The sequence below is a fragment of the Gouania willdenowi genome, unplaced genomic scaffold (assembly GCF_900634775.1).
Source record: "Gouania willdenowi unplaced genomic scaffold, fGouWil2.1 scaffold_269_arrow_ctg1, whole genome shotgun sequence".
NCBI lineage: Eukaryota > Metazoa > Chordata > Actinopteri > Blenniiformes > Gobiesocidae > Gouania > Gouania willdenowi.
This window is the reverse complement of record NW_021145026.1, coordinates 310,489-332,960: the sequence shown is the minus strand read 5'-3', so window position 1 is coordinate 332,960 and position 22,472 is coordinate 310,489. Positions and strand designations below refer to the sequence as shown.

Sequence of the window (22,472 nt, the reverse complement as noted above, 5' to 3'; positions counted from 1 at the left end):
GTTGGACTTAGATTAGTTGAATTGTGTGTGAGTCTATTGCACTGTGGGATCAGAAGTAAGATGCAGAACTAAAGGAAGACCTACTTGAAGATCCTTATTTTCTAATTCAAGACCAATATCTATTCTATCATGTTTCTCCAAAGTAGTAGAAAAACTAGTTTACAATCTCTTGGCTAAACTGTGTCATGAAATTAATGTGTTCTATGAGAAATGAAACAGTTGATTCCTATAATAAAGTGGTTTTATTTCTGAGTTGATGAATGTATTGATTTTTTTCCTAGAACCACAGAGTGTCTGTTTTATGTCAGTTATAATCTGATAATATGTCTATATATGATAATATATGGGTTTTAGATTATTTAAAGTTGTTCACATTATTGCATTGATGACTTATCGTATTTTTCGGACTATAAGGCGCACCGGATTATAAGGCGCATCGGTTTGTTATTATTAATATTTGTATTATTAAGACGCATTAAGCGAAATAAAGCAGTCAGATAAGTCAAACTTGATTGAACTTATTAACAATAACTCTCAACATTGTTCAGGTTTAACACATAAAAAACAGAACAATACACTCACTATTTCAGTTCAGTATGTTGAAGCACAGTAGTTAATTTCATACATAAGGCGCACCTGATAATAAGGCGCAGTGTCGATTTTTGAGAAAATTAAAGGATTTTCAGTGCGCCTTATAGTCCGAAAAATACGAAAAATGTCTGTTACTTGTCCGTCATCGTGAGTTTCGGTAAACGCTCTGGTATGCATGCCCCTTTAAATGTTGTTGCCGCAATGAATTGTGGGTCATAATTATCTCGTATCCTTTGGGAAAGGATGTATCAGTGTTTCCTAGGCTAACGAAGGTATAAAATAAGCATTGAGCCTCTTTTCCTGAGTTTAAAGAGAACTTGGACGCTCTTTATCATGGCCGCCACTTAAACACTTCTAGGGTGAAGAAACAGTGGATAAGAAAGGAGATAGGACATAGCAGGGAATATTAGGATGCAACCCTTAGTTGCCTTGTCTTACCGGTGTCATGTCAGAATACTTACCCCCAATAGAATCTGTATCCCCTGCTGCGGGAGCGCGCATGAAGGGAGGAGCTACAATTTTCGATATCAGTTTAGCTTAGCCTTAATTGTCAAAGATGGATTATTATTCATGGTTTCTTTTTTAACATACGATAATTAAATGTTATTTTCAGAACATCTAATTTTAACTTAATCTAAATCTAACAACAAAACCAAGTACGTAAACAGAGACAAAACTGATATAATCCAGACAGTAAGATTAAAACTAAAAAGACACAAAATCTAAATTGTTAACCAATAAATATAATTATAACTAGAACTGCTAGCAGTTATGAAAGGGGGCCAAACCTCGGCCCCCAGGTTTCGTGGAGCCCGTGGAAGTACGTCACGAAGGATGACGGGCTCGTGGCGAGCGTCAGGACACAGGCCAACGTGCCATTTGCTGTGAAGAGGTGGATATGAAGTTTTGGAAGATGTGATTTAAAGTGTGAAAGTTGCAGGCCAAAATGTGTTTGCACCCATTATAGCGCCACCTAGTGGTACACTTTTTGGTATGGTTGATCTGTGTGCTCTTCTATAGTTACCCTGTAAATTTCACATCTCTCAACATATCAGTTCTGCTGAAATAAAGGTTTGTTTATTTATATGTTATGTAGTAATAAGCCACGCCCACTTTGACCAATAGCGATTCAATTTGAGATACGGTCCCAGGAGCGACCCAAGGTCAAACCCACCAAATTTGGTAAAAATCGGTTGTGCCATTTAGGAGATATAATTTTCTCATAATTGCAGTGCCCCCTAGAGGCCTAATTTTTTTTAAATTTGGCTCGTACCCCCACAGTCTCATGGCAACCAAGGATCTAAGAATTGGTGGTGTTAGCAATTATTTTGACCAAGATATGCAACAGTTTGTGTTTTTATAGCTCGCTAGAAAACTTTACTCATCATTATTTTGCGCATATTTTGCCCGAAATTTTTTTTTTGCTGAACTGTAGATCAGGTCCAAATGAAGACTCTACGTGCCAAGTTTCATGCCGATTGGACAAAACCCCAAAAAAGAATTTGAAAAAATAGGTTTTTGATATGTAGTGACTTACAAAGAGCAATGTGCTGTGGGAGTGGGCGTGGCCTATGTCAGAAAATGCGACTCTATGTTGGGAACATGTGGATATAAATTTTATGAAGATGTGAATTAAATTGTGAAAGTTAAAGCCAAAAAGGTTTCTGCAATTATAGCGCCACCTAGTGGGGCAGTTTTTGGTATGGATGGTCTGTGTGGTCTTCTATATCTACCCTGTAAATTTCACTGCCCTCAACATAATAATTCAGCAGAAATAAATGTTTGTTTATTTATGTGTTATTATGTCATTAGCCACGCCCACTTTGACCAATCATGAATAACTTTGAGATATCGCCTCAGGAGGGACCCAAGATCATACCCTCCAAATTTGGTAACAATTGGTCATGCCATTTAAGAGATAAAAATATTAGTTATTTGTAGCGCCCCCTAGTGGTCTATATCATTCAAATTTGGCGCATACCCTCACAGTCACATGCCAACTAAGGATCTCAGATTTGGTGTTGTTAGCATTTATTTTGACCGAGATATGCACCAGTTTGCATTTTTATAGCGAGCTAGAAAATTTTACTCGTTAATAATTTGCGCATAATTTACCCGAACAAACTCATAGGGTTAACTGGAGATTATGTCCAACTGAACACTCTACGTGCCAAGTTTCACGCTGATTGGACAAAACCCCAAGGAGCAGTTGGAAAAAGTAGGTTTTCCAGTTTTTGCGATTTTGCGCCGAGAAAAGTTGAGGCGGTAATGGGCGTGGCCTAGCCCAGGTGATTAAGTGCTATTCAAGGAATCTGTGGATATGAAGGTTTTAAATTTGCAACAAACGGTGTGGGAGGTATTGGCCAAAACGCATTGACCTTTGTTATAGCGTCACCTGCTGGCGAACATATGTGAATTTTTGCGTCCAAGGTACACGGAGTGTTCTAGACCCAACACCCAAGGGGCATCGCCCTACCTTGCACGGTTTAGCCTGCAGCACTACTTTTACCGGAGGAAACATAAATATAATAATAATAAAAAATCTTACGATTACACCGCTGGTCCTAGGAACCCCGTATGCTTACATACGCGGTTCCCTGGCCCCACGGGCTTGGCCCCCTAATTATCTGCCAGTGCAGTATGTTAATTTTTCTTATTAAGTTTTCTTGAAATAAGAATAATATCTAGATCTAAATGAAACTAAAAATAAGTGTTTTACACAAATAAGACAATAAAATCTTAGAATAAGCTGTAAACACTTATTCCAGGCAACAAATAAGACAATAAAATCTTAAAATAGGCTTTAAGCACCTATTCTAAGCAACAAATTGAGGAAATTAAATCTGAAAATAAGCATAAAACACTTATTCTAAGGAACAAATCAAAGCAAATAATCTAAAAACTAGTACACTAATTCATTTTAAAGATATTTTTCTTCTTAAATGCATCTAATAAATCCTAAAACTAGCACTTTAAGACTACATTTCCTATACAGGGCAAATAAAACTGAAGCAGAGCATAATCAATGTCAGTGCATCTTTATTTGTACACTTGACTAGAACATAATCACCCACAGGTAATAGTGATACAATTGAACAGTGTGCCTTTTACAGGTCCAACAATGTGCTTTTGTTCAAGCGGTTTCAACACAACTTTTGTTTCTATCATGACAAAACTAAATACTGTTGAATTACTGAAACAATACATGAAAAGAACTCCAGGATACTATATTTTAACCTCTCTAATCCTAATGTTTGGTCAACTGAACCTTGAAAGTTTAACTAGTAAGACAAGTGGACAAAATGAACAGAACTAAGCTCAATGTTTTTGAACCCTGAAAAAATGGGCTGACTAAAAAAAACAATCTTTGGTCAAATGTGCACCACTCTTTAGACTATGGTGCCACCAGGCCCCCAATAATCTCATCTGAAAACTACATTCCAATAAATGCATGCCATTCTGCCAAGGCTTTTCTGTAAGATGATGTACTGTCACGCTCATGAATGGCATCCTGGAGAACTTCTGTCTGAATGACTGACAGCCGGGTCGCCACACATTTGGGATAAGTCAGATGGAGCGCATAAAAGTATGCCATCACATAAATCATAGCCTCACCAAGTTTTTCTTTGTCAAATGTTGTAACTGGCAAATTACCAACTGCAATCACACACTTGGAGCCATCGAACACCACTACTGGACATGACAAGCTTCGTTTCTGGAGGACAGCATCTGGATCTTCGGTAGGCTGCAAGACACAAAAGATATGGTACACATTATGCATCTTTGTCATATTGTTTTTGTTGGTAAGACATTTTACAACTAATTTTAACTCCTGGTTTATCAGTGTCTGGCCATAAGCCCCTCCAAATGTGGGAAAAATAGCAGACTGCACTTAAAGAGTTTTTTCTGTTTAATTAGAGCAGCAGGAGGAGCGCTGAGGAAATTAGGAGGCTGAAAAAATAGTCTCGGCGAAAGATTTAAATACACATGTTCAAACATGCGTGAGTGACTTGAAACCAAACCCCACAGATGTTTTTGAATAGAGAAAATTGTAATATGCTATAAGGATTTTGCATGACCCCTCCTTAATTTTGTTGTCGTGAGTTTGCAGTCCATTAGGCTTGGGCAGTAATACGATATTACCGTTTACCGCATTATAAAAATAGCAACAATATCAGTTTCAATACAGTCATCAAAAAAGGAAAAATGCAATGCACTTCTATAATTAATTATTCTATAATCTGGAAGCGGAGTGAAGTTAGTCTGTCAGAGAGGCAGTCAGCAGGGAGCCTCCGCTGTGTATGTTGGTGTGGGTACAAGCTGACCAATAACGTGATATGTACATTCATGTCAGAGTCTAAAACACTGGAAAAATCTCCAATAACACAAGATAAAGTCCATACGTTTGTCACTAGTCTATATTGAGAAAGAAGTCACTAAGAGTGTTCGGAAAATATACCAGTAAGGGTTTCGGTTTAAAAACGTGAATTGCAGCTTTAACTTCTTGAATGAGCGTACGTTCTGAGTCAACTCATCCTTTAATAACTACAACGTAAGATGATCATTTAAACTACAAATGCGGCGCTGTTAATGAGTGAGGAGTGTTCAGTACCGCAGTAAATTAGGAAGGTGGTATAACAGTATCCAGTAAATAAAAAGAAATAAAAAAACACTATCAAAATTTGAATACCAGCCAAGCCTATAGTCCATCTTTATAAAGCACATTATATATACAGTACAGACCAAACGTTTACTGTACAGTATTCTACAATTGAATAAAAGAAATTAAAAAAATGAATTATAAAAAATAAGATAAAATAATAAAAATACAAATAAATACAATTAAAAAAAATATATACAGTACAGACCAAAAGTTTGGACACACCTTCTCATTCAATTTCAGTGTGAATCTACAGTTTTCATAGTCATGAAAATAAAGAAAACTCTTTGAATAGAAGGTGTGTCCAAACTTTTGGTCTGTACTTTCATAAAACATCCTCAGCATTTTCCTGCAGATGTTGAAGGACCTCAGCCATCTCAGAAAATAGAGGCGGCTTTGGTCCTTCCTGTAGAGGGAGTCAGTGTTCCTCCCCCAGTCCAGTATATTGTCAATCACCACAAAGACACATTGAAATATAAGAAAATACCATCAATATGGCAGCTCAGACTGAGTTGGTAAGGCTCGGACCCTTTCTTAAAAAAGTAAGTCTTGAAGTGCTTTTCAGAAGAATCTACAGAGAGGAAGGAGAGAGGAAGACCACTGCTCCTCCATGGTGGGTTACAGTGCTGGCCCTAACCTCTCTGGTGCCCTAGGCCAGACTTTCTTATAGTGCCCCCTTATATGCAGTTTTTTTTTATTCCAAGTAATTGATTTGTACATTATTGTTATATTATTATTATCAGGATCATTTCTAACACTTGCATAGTGGTCTTCAATATATCCACAAAGAGGCTTTATAGAAGGAGAAAACATGAGCAAAATTACTTTTTTGACATTTTATTTAATTTTGATGAAAGGGTTTCACATACACATATAAGAACACAGACAAGTAAATAAAAGCCAATTTTAATATCTTAGTGACAGGTTAAAAATAAATAAATAAATAAATAAATAAATAAATAAATAAATAAATAAATAAATAAATAAATAAATAAATAAATAAATAAATAAATATTATTAGAGGCTTTGCACAAAAACAAGATACAAATAAATGATAGATAGATAGTGGTGGGTTGGCTCATCAAGTATTCTTTTTAATCTAAATACTTATGACTAAAATATTTTACTATTTTGTGAAAAGATGCAAAACGTCCAGATTTAACAAAACATTACTGAAATTGTAGAAATGAACACAAATTAATTTAAAGAATTGCAGTTCACAGAGGTATTGAACAAAGAAACTATTTATTAAAATAGTGTCTTTTTGATGGTGATTTATAAAACAGTTTGAACCAACACAAGCTAAAAAAGCTCCATCAATTCTATGGGAGAGTTTTGTCTCAAAAATATCCACAAAAATATCCACAATTTTCACGTGTTTTATCATGTATGTGTAACCGGTTCTAAACAAATTTTGTGAAAATGTAAACTAAAGGTCTGGAATCACCACTTTCATTAAATGATGTCCTGGTTCGGGGTAAAGACAAAAAATAAAAATAAAAAAAATAAACAAATGAGTCTTTGGCTGTAGAAAATGAAAGACTTCACACAGAGAACAATGCACAGACACAAACTGCTTAGGTTGTTATACCAAAATTATTATTTTAACAATTTTCACAGGTTTTTGCATTAACAATACCACAATTTATTCCCCAAAACAAAAAAATAAAATAAAAACTGGCCAAAAAAAAAAAAAAAAAAAAATACGCTGTAGCTTTAGTCCCTTTTTGTTGTGCACAACTTTAACTCAGTCCAAAAAAAATGTTGAAAATAAATCCGTTTTAGGAGTGGGTTTCTGAGTCACAAGTGTTGGAAAGATCTTACTGGTGTAGGAGACATGAAATCCAAGTCCTACTGAAGCACTGAGAATCTGAAACGATTGTCAACTCCACAGCCACAGGTCCTCGTGTTGGTAGAATTCAGCACAGAGCGGACAGACGGCTCCTCCTTCACACTGAGACTCCTCCAACAGTCCAGGCTATCATGACAAGTACACAGTATCAGACACTGTGAAGTCCAAACCATCCAAAAAAGAATAAAAAATATTGACTTTCTTATTTTCTTTCTTTTAAAGAAAAACATTTTCTTTTGCTGGGCTGTCTAGTTGCGTGGGGCAGGGCCTTAAAAGGGCGGTGCACCATCAGGTGGGGTTGGATCAGCTGCGTAATGGGCAGAGGACATCACCTCAGAGCAGCAGGGCGCGAGCAGAGCCATCCAGCTGACATTAGAGTGCAGTGTATGAGAGAGGAGCAGAGACGGTATGTTAATCATTGGGTAATGTACCTTAAGGATAAAATACTCTGGGTAGGCGTGAGTTTGACAGACAGGTCAGCGCGTGTTTGACAGGCAGGTCAGCGTGTGCAATGCACTAACTGTGCAGCAGATGGAATGGTCTGATCAGTGAGACCTCATCCTTTCTTAGTAGAATATTTGATTTGAGTAGTGTTTAAGTTAATAAAAGAACTATTTGGTTAAATAACTAAAGTCAAATGATCAAAAGTAAGTCTTTAGTTAAAGATAAAGAAAAAGTTCCAGGTGATGTCATAAATTGAAAATTATAATGGTTGGTTTAAAGTGATGGATATTAATACTTAACACTTAGTAAAATATGTGTTTACAATTTAATTAATAAATTAACAATGAATAAGTAAATACATTAAATAAACAAATAAATGCAATTTGAGGAAAATGTAATTGTAATTGAGATTACAAGTATTTCCAAGTTTAAATAAATTTCAAACTAAGGATTTATAATAACTATTTATAAATTTATTTATAAATAGTTATTAGCTTTATAAATAGTTATTTATAAAGCTTTATATTTATAAATATAAAGCTTCGAGAGAAGCTTCTTCTTGCTTCTCTCGACGAGGACAGTCGCACTCTCTGTTTCTCCCTCCCTTCCTTTCTTATCTCTCCCAGCTGCTGCTTTGTCTGGTCTTGTGAGCCTAACAAGAGTCTCTCTCTGTAACTCATCCAAAACCGGAATAATGGAATTAATTAGTTGGTCTCTCAGTGCTATCGATCAGATTTTTTCGACGAAAAGAACCGGGGGTGGTGAACCCGCATGTCCAAGCGGGACGTTTGCGGCTGGATACACCCTTGACCCTTGAAACAAGTGGCGAGTTGTGTGTCTGTCCATCCTTTCCGTGGAAGACGTGGAGGACATCTACATGATTGGAATAATGATAGTAGGCATGCTGCTGATCGGAGCTGGTGGCTTCCTAATCTATCGAAAAGTCCGTACTACGCTGGCGACTGTTTTGGAAAAGCTGCCAGTGATTTCTGAAGGATGTAGCAGGGCTCTGAACACTCAGACTCATGTGTTGATCGATATCAAAAGCAAGCAAGAGCTGCTTTTGGATCGTCTACGCGTTATGGATAACAACTGGGAGAAGTTGGAGGCCCGGCTTGGAAGTGGAAACTAGGCCATTCATTGGATTACAGCAGAGAGACCCAGGACAGAAGGCTATTGGAAATTGACATAGCCTGTATCAAATCACATTGCTTTTCTCCCTTTCAGCTCCCCAGCTAGCCAAGGCTAAAGCCAAGGTTGTCTCAACTCTTATCACCAGGAAGTTTCTGCAGACGGCGGCTCTTACCCCCACTCCCTCCCCCCGCTCCTTCCCTACATTCCCACCTGGAACTGTTGATGCTGAACTTTTCCACACGTCATCTGGTTGTCAGTAACGCAGCTACAGGTCTTCAACTTCAAATGCCTCGTCGGCCATCTTTCCCCACCTCCCATCCACAGCTGCATGGAGGCGTGGTTGCAGCGCCCATTGGCAGCACGCCCATGTCCCCAAACGGCTGGAATCCTGCTGTTCTTCCCACCTGACCCCCTCCCCCAGCCAACCTCCCACCCAACCCTTCCCACATGCCTTGTCTCGAGTTGTTTGACTGTGTCATGCTTACATTTATGTTTGCAGAGGCGGTTTTTTTTCCTGGTTTCACACTGTTTTCTCTGTTTAGGGAAATCAGTTTCAAACTGGCAGTTTTTTTTTCCCCTCACCCCTCCTCTCCTCCTGTTGTTGATCCCTTTTTACCCTAAATATGTGGGCGCCGCAAAAGGCTGCCCCGGTGTGTTGATGTGTCTTCTTTCACTGCAACTACCAAGTCAAATTCCTCGTATTGTTCTAAACTGTACCTGGTCAATAAAGCTGATTCTGATTCTGATTCTGATTCTAAATTAAGTACATTTTAGGTTTGATTTTTAGTTGTGTATTGGTTTATTAGGTGAGTATAATTTGAGCATACTGTTTAATATTACAAAAGCATTTAGTTTAAATCAGGAAAATGGATAAAGTTAACTAAAAATAACAGTAAATTTAGATTCTTTCATTTAAATGCAGATATAAAATCCCAGCATGAGAAAATTGTTAATTATGCTTTGATTGTAACTTTCCCTCTTCTTCCTTTGTCCAGGTTAACAACCTGTTTGACCTGCTGAACCAATGGACAGTTAAAATAAACTCTCAACCAAGCACAGAGTTGTTCTCAGCGTCCTCTGTCTTCCTCTCTGGTCCTTCAAGTTGGGCCGTGGTGTTACAAACACATACAAACTGGACAGACATCACGTCAAAAATCCCATGTTTTTTCCTTAGTGTTAAAAAGAGCTGACTATCACTCAACCTCCCTCCACAGTGCACATGGAAAACACGGTAACCACACAGTCACACTGCCACCTAGCGGATTTTACCCTCAACTGTCTGTCAACTGCTGTAAAGTGTCATAAAAAAATAATGATAATCCTAAAAATTGACACAAACATATAAATAAAATAAGGACATAGCCCCACCACATTTGTCTACTTACACATTGACATAGAAAGCTTATACTTTGTTAATGATTTACTGAAAACTTAAATATGTATTTATAAATACTTAACACATCAAATAACAGTAACTTTTATGTGGTTACATCTGTGTGTATTTATCATGAAGTATCATGTGTAAATCTTCAATTGTGCTTGTGAACTGTGTAAAGTAAAATAGACTGCTGTTGCCATGCAACCAATGTTTTTGTTAAGCTAGTATTTTATCTGTTTGTGTTTAGCACTAGCTGCTAACATGTCTTAGCATAGTCGCTCTGCTAACTTGTTTGATAAAACATGACAATTCATTAATCCATGATAGTCAAACACTGACTTACCTCTGGCTTTTCCACATTTTCCTCCTCTTCTTTCTGTGTTTTTCTTCCCTGGACACCAGATCATTAGTTTGGTTGTTTAGACATGACGTCACTGCTGCAGCAGTAAACAGTAAACATCTGGTCCAGCTGCCCTGGGTCACGCTTCAGACAACTGTCAATCAATTTGGGAGTAAAACTATTTTATTTTATTTTAATTAAAACTACACTAACTAATTATTAATAATACTATTGAATTAAGTATACTAATATCAGCGCTTTGATTGTGTAATTCATAATTTTATTTTTGCCACCCCCTAGCATTTAGCTATACTGCCTATGCCACGGGCCGGCCCTGGTGGGTTAAATCACGTTTTTTTCAACACTAGGGTAGTGACCCCATGTATATATATATATATATATATATATATATATATATATATATATATATATATATATATATATATATATACATATTTTTTTTTTTAAATAAAAAAAATACATTTTTAAATAAATTAAAACATGTTATAATAATATTAATTTAAAAAATAATTCAGACCTTGGCAGCCCACTGCCCCTCCGGGTCGTGGTCACTTGGAAATAAAATAGAGTCACCTGAAATGTCTTGTGATAATAAAAATTTAAAAAAAACAAACTGATTAAAATTATACTTTTACTTTCTAAAAATACATATTTAAAAAAAAAAAGTAAATAAATAAATTAAAAAAAAGTAATTTTTAAATAATTAAAAAATAATTAATTAATTATTTTTTTATTTATCTATTTTGCACAATTAAAAAAATCAATACATAATAGTCTGTCAGAAAGTCTTACGTTTACAGTTCTTTTATTCTGAAACTGCTTGGTTGTTATGTCATTTCCCTTCTGAGCGCATCCATTCTCAGTACTAACACTACATTGGCAAGGCAGGGGTCAGCAACCTTTACTCTCTTTTTTTTTTTTTTTTTTTTTTTTTTTTTTTCCCTAGGGAAGGGTAAGAAATACTTTATTAAAGGGAGGATGTAAAAAAAAGAGAGGGCAGTGTTACACCAAGGTGAGGGGTTGGAGAGGGGTGGGGAAGTTAACAGGGAAGAGGAATACAAGATAGGAAATGGAATGGGTGGGGAGTAGTCGATAGATTTCAAGTGGTGCGATGTGAAATTGTGGTTGTGTATATTGTGCTTATTGTTGAGTTATCAAGCCAGTTTGGTGACCAGTGTGCGGCTTAGGAATAATGGTGGTGGCTGTGAGCAGAGGAAGAAGTGAGTGGAAATTCCATAAAACAGGTATTTGGGAACAACGTGTCTGTGGTTGAGCCCAGTATGAGTGTTATCCCACAGCCCAAGGCCAGTGCATCCATGACAAATGTATTTCCAAGAACCGCCACTGCAAAACCCACGAGCCGCCCCCGGGCCCCGGAAGCAGCCAGGCCAGCAGCAAGAGCGGGCAACCCGGGGGCCCCCGGCGACCACCACACGGCCAGGCAGCCCCCCGAACGCCCCCAAGATCCCAAACCGAGAGGCAACCATCGCCCCCCCCATACACACCCGAGAAAGCCCCAAGGAGCCAAGGACCCAGCGCACCACGCCACCAATCCAACCCCCAACCCCCAGACCCCCCACCCCATTCCCCCCCACCCCCCCCACACCCCCGCGCCCAACCCCCCGAGGGGAGGGCCCAGAGAGCTCCCCGCCCGAGACCCCAGCGGAGGAGCCGAAGCCCACGCCCAGCAGACGACCAGAGCCACGCCGAACGGGCAGCCGGCGGGCACCCGCCGCCGGGCCCAGAGCCAGCAGGGACCCGACCCCCGGCCAGAGGGACCCGGAATGAACGCAGCACCAGGAGCAGCCCGCCCAGGGAGGACGACCACACCCCAAGCCGCATAAGGCACCAGGGGGCCGCCGGGAGTCTCCCCGCCGGCCCCCAGGCACCCCAACCTAGCCCCCCATGGCGCCCCAAATCACCTATTGTTGATGTCGCCCGCGCCACGGGCTTTAGTTTTTTTATTTTTTATTTATTTTTTTTTTAAAAGCCAGGGCCCCCTCCAAGGGCCAAGCCAGACCGCCTTGTGCATCCCCAGCACCCTGCCTCACGGGGCACTGCCCAAGCAGGGGCCGTACCATTAGGTATGCAAGGGCGCGGCACGCGGCACCCGCCCCGAAAGACCCCCGCCAGGACCGGCCCGGCCAGCCAGCCAATCACCCCGGGCCCCAGGAGCACCCCCCGGGACCAGGACCCCCCAAGGGCAAGTCCCCGGGCCAAGCCCCCCGGGACGCACCCCCTACCCCCGCCCAGGACCCGGCCACAGCCCAGCAGGACCGCACAGCCCCGGACAGCCCAAGGCCAGCAGCCCAGGGCCCGCCGCCCCCCGGGCAGCGCCAGCCACGGAGCAGCGCCACCCACCGGCCCGCGAGCAACCGGCGATCCCCACCGCGGGGACGGAGGCACCCCAAAGGCACACATCAAGTGCGGAACCGCAGCCCCGAGCCAAAGATGCCCCGGACCCACCCACCAGTCCGCAGATGGCAGGACAGACCCACCAGGCGGCCGACAGCAACCTCCACCACCGGAACAGCTAGCGCCGCCCCCCAGTAAACAGCATCGCTCCGAGGCACCTAGCAACCCCGCCCCAACCCCGGTGAGGACACCAGCACACCCCCAGCACACCCACCCCCCACACCGGCGAGGCAGGCCGCCCCAGGCCCGCACACCGCGGGGCCCGCCCCCAAGGCCACCAGCCGACGAAACAAGCACCAAGCCCCACCCAAGGGGAGGAAGCGTCCCCGCGCTCCACCAGGCCGACACCGCCCGGAAAGACCCCGCAAGGAGAGACCCCAGCAAAGCCCCCCCGAGACCCACCGCCACGCCCGACCACACCATCCTGATGTATTTTCACTCTATGTAGTGGCCCAGCCACCAACAGAGGGGCCAGGCCCCCACTGGAGAGGCCCAAATATGTGAGCCAACCCACCACCCTGTTATGGTGCCTCTCCATTCCCCAATGGAGAGGCACTTCCCTATCCCCTGTGTGAGTGTGTGTGTTCAGTGAATGTATGGGGTGTAATTAAAAGAAGGGGGATGGAGGGGAGCGGTGCTCCCCATCCTACCTCTGTGGATATACGTGTATGTATGCAACCTTTACTCTCAAAGGAGCCATTTTGCCTAATCTCACCAGGATTAAAGTCCTTCTGGAGCCTGGGAAGAAAAAAAAAAAAAAAAAAAAAAAAAACTTCTCAATGCAAACAATACAGTGTATAAAATTCTATAAAGTTGAAATAATGTCAAATAATTTTATGAGTTAATGGATTTAATTTCTTGCAACATATCTATTTTCTTCCAGAATAGTCTTTTTGTTAGTTTAGTTATCTTACCAGGGATTTCGTTGTGGACGTGGTGACGTATCGTGGTGACGTATCGATCATTTCCTGTTTACACTTTACCGCTGCTTGCAGCGCTCTACTACTGTGTTCTGCTAACTCTAATCAAACTTGTTGTCATTGATATTTTAGCCTTGAATACACTTGTTATAATTTTTTACCGTACAGTTAAACGTACGAAGGTTAAGTAAAAAGCAATCTCGCCTCTTATAGGCAGTACAATCTCCTTTAAACTTCCTTTTGTCCTTAGCTTAGCTTAGCTTAGCTTAAATTTAGCACCTATGGCTTCTCTCTCCTCCCCTCCGCTCTCCTGCCCGGTGTGTCAGATGTTTAGTTACTCCTCGTCCTCCTTTAGGGACAATGGTAGTTGCATAAAGTGTAGCGTACTGTTAGATATGGAGGCGAGGATCAACAATCTGGAGAAGCGGTTCCGCACCCCTGATACCAAAACCGAAGCTAGCAAGCAGGACCTAGCCGGTGCGGACCGTGCTAGCTCTAGCTTAGCCTCCCCCCCGGCCAGCAATGAGTGGGTTACTGTCCGTGGCAAGCATAGTCGAAGGTCAAAAAGCCGCTCGGGACACCACCATGTTCACGTCTTAAACAGGTTCTCCCCCCTCCGTGAGGACAACACACTCACCGGGGAACAAACTCTGATAATTGGCGACTCCATAGTGAGAAACGTGAAGCTAGCGAAGTCAGCGGGCATTGTGAGGTGCATCCCAGGGGCCAGAGCGGGCGACATAGAATCAAATCTAAAGTTGCTGGCAAAGAGTAATCGTAAGTTTGATAGGATAGTCCTCCATGTCGGCACTAATGACTCCCGACGTCGCCAGTCGGAAGCAACCAAAGTGAACATTGAATCAGTTTGTGCTTATGCTAAAACAATGTCGGACTCCGTAGTTTTCTCTGGTCCCTTACCAAATCTGACCAGTGATGACATGTATAGCCGCATGTCATCATTTAACCGCTGGCTATCGAGGTGGTGTCCAGAAAACGAGGTGGGCTTCATTGATAATTGGAGATCCTTCTGGGGAAAACCGAACCTGATAGGAAGAGATGGAATCCATCCTACTTTGGAGGGAGCATCTCTACTATCAGAAAACATGGCACATTTATGACATCTCATGAATGAGACCATGTTACAGAGGCGGAGTCCTCCACGCCCCTCTGCGCTTGCCTTAGGACAGTTTCCCTCCCATTGCTATCATGATAGCTGTGTTCATCGCCATGACAACTGTTGTGATGGTGATGAATATTATTTTATAGAGACGGTGTCAGTCCCCCGACCCATATTTCACAATGATTTTAACATAAAATCAAATAAAAATAAAAGAGCTATCAATTATAAAAATCTGAAAAAAATTAAAATCTCAAATCTAGAAACACCAAAACATAAAACCATTAGATGTGCTCTATTAAATATTAGATCACTGAGATCCAAATCTCTACTAGTAAATGACCTTATCTCAGAAAATAACTTTGATTTATTCTGTTTAACTGAAACATGGCTGTATCAAGATGAATATGTTAGTTTAAATGAAGCCACTCCTCCCAGTCATTTAAATACTCATATGCCACGAGACATAGGCCGTGGAGGTGGTGTAGCAGCTATTTATCATTCCTCTCTCCTAATCTATCCTAAACCAAAGGCCAATTACACTTCCTTTGAAAGCCTGGTTCTAAATTTATCTCATATCGAATCAAAAACCTGCCAGCCAGTCTTATTTGCGATAATTTACCGTCCTCCAGGCCCTTATTCTGAATTTCTATCAGAATTCTCTGAGTTTATATCAAACTTAGTCCTCAGTTCTGATAAAATACTGATAGTAGGAGATTTTAATATCCATGTGGACAAAGATAGTGATAGCCTGAGCTCAGCCTTTATGTCCCTAATAGACTCAGTTGGCTTTTTTCAAACTATTAATGAAGCTACTCATCGTTTAAATCATACTCTTGATCTTGTTCTAACATATGGCCTTGATATTAATGAACTAAAAGTCTACCCTGAAAATCCTCTGCTATCAGATCACTTTTTAATATCTTTTAACATTATCCTAGAGGATCTCGCACTGTGCAATAAAATAGTTACGAGTAGAAATCTGTCCAATAGAGCAGTGGCTAAATTTAAAGAGGCCATTCCTGCTGCCTTAAACTCAGTGCACCATCCAATAAATAACTATGATATTAATTATAACCCCTCTCAACTGGATCTGCTTGTCGATAGCTCTGCTAGTCTACTAAAATCCACCTTGGACTCAATTGCCCCATTGAGGGAAAAAAACTATTAAACGTCAGAGGAAAGCTCCGTGGTTTAGCTCTGAAACTCACACACTCAAACAAACAACCCGTAAATTAGAGAGAATGTGGCGCTCCAGTAAAACAGAGGAGTCACGAATACTTTGGCAAGAAAGCCATAGTAAATACATGACAGCCTTACGACATAGTCGATCTACATACTACTCCTCACTAATTGAAGAAAATAAAAATAATCCGAGGTACCTTTTCAGCACTGTAGCCAGGCTAACACAAAGTCAGAGCTCTATTGAGCCCATGATTCCTCTAGCCCTCAGCTGTGAGGACTTTATGACATTTTTTAACGATAAAATTCACAAGATTAGAGATAAAATTAGCCACTCCCTGCCTTCACCTGGGCCTGCTGTACCATTAAATGTAAATAGGCCTAACCTAAACTGTTTCACACATATAGGACTTCAGGAACTTAACTCTATTATTTCATCCTCCAAACCATCGACCTGCCTTTCAGATCCGATCCCAACTAAGCTGTTTAAAGAAGTTGTTCCCCTGGTCTGCCCATCTTTGTTGGAGACAATAAATATATCCCTATCAATAGGCTACGTGCCACAGTCCTTTAAAGTAGCTGTAATCAAACCCCTTCTCAAAAAACCTACTCTTGATTCCAGCACTTTAGCAAACTACAGGCCTATATCTAATCTTCCTTTTATTTCAAAGATTCTTGAGAAAGTTGTGGCAGCTCAGCTCTGTGAATTTCTTCAAAACAACAGCCTGTTCGAGGACTTCCAGTCAGGCTTTAGAGCTCAACACAGCACAGAGACTGCTCTAGTTAAAGTAACTAATGATCTACTCTGGGCTTCAGATGAAGGACGACTCTCAGTGCTGGTTTTATTAGATCTTAGTGCAGCTTTTGACACTATAGATCACTATATTCTACTAGAGAGATTAGAGAAATTACTTGGAATCACAGGGACTGCCCTAAACTGGTTTAAGTCCTACCTATCTGATAGGTACCAGTTTGTACACGTGAATAATAAGTCTTCTGTGTACACTAAAGTAAGCTATGGGGTTCCTCAGGGCTCTGTGCTAGGTCCAATCCTCTTCTGTATCTATATGATCCCGCTTGGTAATGTTATGAGAAAATACTCTGTTAACTTCCACTGCTATGCTGATGATACCCAACTGTATGTATCAATGAAGCCAGGTGAGACAAATCAGCTATCTAAACTTGAGGCCTGTCTAAAGGACATTAGGGCCTGGATGGACCAAAATTTTCTTCTTCTCAACTCAGACAAGACTGAGGTCATTGTACTGGGCCCGCGACACCTTAGAGAAACCTATGCTAGCATAACTACCCTAGATGGCATTACTCTGGCACAAAGCACAACTGTTAGAAACCTTGGGGTTATATTTGATCAGGACTTATCCTTCAACTCTCACATAAAACAAACTTCAAGAACTGCCTTCTTTCATCTCCGTAACATTGCTAAAATCAGATCTATCCTGTCTCAGGGCGACGCCGAAAAACTAGTCCATGCTTTTGTTACCTCTAGACTGGATTATTGTAATTCTCTTTTAGCAGGCTGCCCGAGCAAGTCGCTTAAGACACTTCAGCTGGTTCAAAATGCTGCAGCACGTGTACTGACTAAAACTAGGAGAAGAGATCACATTACTCCTGTATTAGCCTCTCTGCATTGGCTTCCCATAAAATATAGAATAGAATTCAAGATTCTTCTTCTCACTTATAAAGCCCTAAATGGACAGGCACCAGTCTATCTCAAGGAGCTTGTAGTGCCATACAATCCCCCCAGAACACTACGCTCTCAAAATGCTGGACTACTCGTTGTTCCATTCGTCTCTAAAAGTAGTATAGGAGGAAGAGCTTTCAGTTATCAGGCCCCACTTCTCTGGAACCATCTACCAACGACGGTTCGGGGGGCAGACACCCTCTCTACCTTTAAGGTTAGGCTCAAAACATTCCTCTTTGATAAAGCTTTTAGTTAGGAACCAGCTCATAGCTCATAATTAAGATGCAATAGGCATAGACTGCCGGGGGGGGGGGTCTGGCATGCTCGGTTGGAGAGAGGTTGGAGAGGGCGTTAAGAGAGAGGTCATTTAGGTTAGAGAGGGACCGGAGAGGGTCCCATTCCTCTTTCAAACACTCCCTCTATGTCTGCTTCTTCCCTTGTGTGTTTGCTCCTGTACTCCTTCTGGCTTTGTCTTGCAGGTCCGTGGGATCCTCAGTGTGGAGTTACAGAGTCTCAACAACTCTGTCTCCACCCTTTCCTCTGCACACACCCAACACAGCATAACGTGGATGGCTGTTCATCATAGGAATGGGATCCACACAAGGTTCCTGCTGCTTAACAGAAGGTTTTCCTTGCCGCCATGATGAATTCATGTTGGGTGTGGGATACATATGTATGTGTATATACGTATATATGCATATGTGTGTATCCATAAAATGAAGAGTCCGTCCCTAAGACTGCTCTACTGTAAAGTGCCTTGAGATACCATTGGTTATGATTTGGCGCTATACAAATAAAGATTGATTGATTGATTGATTGATTTCATTACAACTTAAGGTTAGCCACAGGCGCAAGTTATTGCACAATGTGATTTATTTTTAGGTTAACAAATTGTTTTTATCCTAATTTTATTTTGAAGTTAATGTCATTATTCATCAATACCCTCTGTAAGAAATAATAACTAATTATTTTATTAAGTTTTTGAAAGCTATCGGGAGCCATTGCTAAAGAGTCAAAGAGCCACATGAGGCTCCAGAGCCGCAGGTTGCAGACCTCTGTTCTAAGGGATGAGGGCTCTCTGTGTGTGTGACTAAGTTAAAGTAAGTTTTATTGTTTATTAAGACTCTAATATTATCATCTGACTTGTTTAGACATTGTTTACTCCCACTTGCTTTGCTTTCCTGTATCTTATGTACATGTTAGAATATTTTCTGGGTGTATTTTAGGTCTTTACAGGTCATGTGACTGTGTTATAAGCTGTGGTAAACTGTGAAATGTGTAGCTAACTTTATTCAGCTTTGTAAACTGTATTCCTGTGTGTTATATTGAGGTTTACACATCTTTTATTTGTACTGCTAGATTTCATTTAGCTTCTGCATCACGTCAGACGCACCTAGATGTAATTAATACTCTCTGCTCATGCGCACTTCAGGTGATTGGTCCATGTGGTGCAGTCGCGCCTGCCTCCACTAGAGGGAGACAAAAACTACTGAATCATCTAGAATCCTTTCATTATCCATTAACCCTTTACATACCTGCACATTGGCTGTTTTGCTGTTTATTTGGGTTTTTTGACTGAGTTAATATATTTTGATGGTTTGATTCAATGTTTATTCTTAAAATATATATTTTTATATATCTGTACAATATTAATGGTGTTAATATTATTATTTGTACATGATTGGTGATATTAATCATATTATTATTTGTACATGATTAATAATGTCATCTTATTATTTGTGTCCTTTAAAGAACCAAACACATACCCATAATTATTTGTACCCTCACCATCATCCCTGCCTGTTAACCAACTTCAATAATAAATACACTGGTAACATATTCTCTGTGCCCTTCTCTCTGACCAGTATTATCCCCTTCAGAGTGTCCCACTCTATCACAATCTCAGAAACTGTAATCTATACTTTCACTTTGTCAAATATAAATCTATATAAAATGCAGTATATAATTATCTGAGCCTGCACTTATTGTTACTTTGTGCACTGATACTGGCTACTCTGTATCTGTAAAACAAACATGATCAAAACACTAATTTTAGAGAAAAAAGACTCTATAAATGTGTGATATAAAATGTGAACCAGTCACTGAGCTGTCAGTTCATTGATGTGACTTTATTTTATGACTGTGTAGTTGGTTCATCATGACCTTGTAACTTTTACAACTTAAACGACCTCTTTTTTTCACTTTAGAATGACATTGCAGGATTTGATCCATAGTGACGCTCTGGTCCCTTTAACGGCCTGCAGCCCATGAAGGTGAAGATCCTAAAGGTAAAGGCCCAGACGGCAAAATATGTTTATGGTCAAAAAGGTTGATTTTTGGTTAAGGTCGACAATTGATGGTGAATCAATCATCAAACAATCATCAAATTCTAGCCAATTTACCAATGTTGAAAAGATGTCATTGAATCAATGTTGTTTTGTGGTCGAATTTTTATGATTGAAATGCCAATATCTAATTGATGTTGACTCAACGTATACTGTTTGTCACACACACACACACACACACACACACACACACACACACACACACACACACACACACACACACACACACACACACACACACACACACACACACACACACACACACACACACACATGCATTCTGGGTAAATTATGAATTAGAAAAGTAGTTTTTTTAATGAGTAATCCAATAGGACAGTCAGTGAGTGTGTGAGCTGATGGTCTTCTTTAATGCTCCTCCCCCTGTAATCATGTGACATTATCACCATAGCAACAGGCTTCACTTGTTGTCTGTATTCATGGGTCAAGGTTGGTCCAGGTGAGACTTTATGAAATTCAACAACTGCCTCTCAGTTCAACAGTTTGACCTGTGCATATGAATGTATTTAGCATGGCCACCACTTAAACACTTCTAGGGCTAAAGTAACAGTGGATAGGAAAGGAGGTACACTGTAAAAAATAAAGTTCATTTACAAGAAAAATTCTGTAATTTTGCACAGATTTTTTCAGTTTTTCATTAAAACAATGAAATGCTAGTAGATTTACAGACATTTTCAGTTATTTTAAGTTTTCTGTTTAAAATTACGGTTAATTAACCATAATGTAAGATTACATTAATATATTTTTTTTTAATGACATTTTAACTGTAATTTTACATACAATTTTCTGTATTTTTTTACAGGTTTATGACCATTTTCCATAATACAATGTAATAAATGTAACTTAACAGTAACAGGAAGTAATTTAAATATTTACCTTTAGAATTACAAGTATCTAACATAATATGATATTACAATATTAATATGTTTTTAAAGGTAATTCAACATATTTCTTTAATATTCAAATTGGACACAAAATCTGATGTAATTTTACAGATCTTTCCTAATAATGAAAATGAAGAAATATATGTAAAATTCCAGAAATGTTTTAATCCAAGGTGAGTACCCTCTGAAACACAACACACAGACAATGGGGATAATCAAACTGTGATTGTAAAACAGAAACAAAAAATACCTCAACCACCGTTTATTTATTTTGTCAATACATTTTTGTTACTAAAACTAAACATTATTTTGCTATTTAATTCCCTGTGAGTGTGTGGTTTATTTTCTGGTATTTTAAAGGTTACATTGAGATTTAAAGGTTGATGAACATGACTGTACTTTTTCAGTAACAGTCATGTTTTGATAGATAGGGATAAAACTGCTTAGTGATTATTATTGTTCTTGTTGTGTTTGTATTCCTAAACTTTAGTGAAATGTAACTGTTTCTACAGGGATGGTGGGATACAGCTTAGTGCAGTATTGTGCTGCTATACACAAAGTGTGGGGGTCCTTTCCCACCCCTGTCACAGGAGCGTGCACGTAGCCAGGCTGAAATCACCTGGGTTAAGAGAGTGAGTTGATATCTCAGTTCATAGTGCAGCTGCTCTCTGACAGAGAATGTTTGGTTAGGTGAAACCCGCTAACAGAGATAAATCCAGGATATACGTATCCAGCTTTGTAGTACAGGCCCACAGAGCTACACATCTTTAAACTACAGATGATCGCTTCATCTTCATAATAAACATGTCTAGAGGAACAAATGTTTACACAAATAATGTGTAGTAGAAGTGGTGTTTGTGTGTCTTTTTTCTAACACATGTGACTTTGTGACACAGAATCAGTGTGAACGTGTCCCTGAGGCAATTGTGTGTGTGTGTGTGCGTGAGTGTGTGCGTGTGTGTGTGTGTGTCTGGAACACACCTTCATTACTTCACTGGATAGAATATGTAGAACCAGTCCAACCTGAAGAATATGAATATGTCCAAGCCTCTTATTCGGGGAGTGATGGTTTGTTTTGGAAATAATAAATTGCATATGAAGTTACTCACTACTTTTTTACTCTTACTCGAGTACTTATTTTTACGAGTGCTTTTCCTTCCACTTGAGTAATTATATATTATGAAGTAACAGTACTTTTACTCTACCCACCACTGGTTGATGTTTCATTGTTTTCATTGGTTGATGAGTAATGCAGTACACCTGAGTGGAAACAGGAGGGAGTCTGATTACACACACACACACACACACACACATTGTGGGCGACCGTGGCTCAGGTGGTAGAGGGTCGTCTTCTGATTGAAAGGTTGGGGGTTCGATCCCAGTACCTGACTATGTGTCGAAGTGTCCTTGGGCAAGACACTGAACCCTAAGTTGCTCCCAGTGGTCGACTAGTGCCTTGCATGGCAGTC

At 40.2% G+C, this 22,472-nt stretch overlaps 2 protein-coding genes across 3 annotated transcripts in view; both read left to right on the top strand.

Annotated features, from left to right (window-relative positions):
- The window catches only part of LOC114459136 (E3 ubiquitin-protein ligase TRIM39-like), a 476,570-nt gene that overhangs the window by 245,296 nt on the left and 208,802 nt on the right, over positions 1-22,472 (top strand). The window lies entirely within an intron of this gene.
- Positions 1-22,472, top strand: part of LOC114459132 (NLR family CARD domain-containing protein 3-like) — a 331,402-nt gene that overhangs the window by 302,909 nt on the left and 6,021 nt on the right. The window lies entirely within an intron of this gene.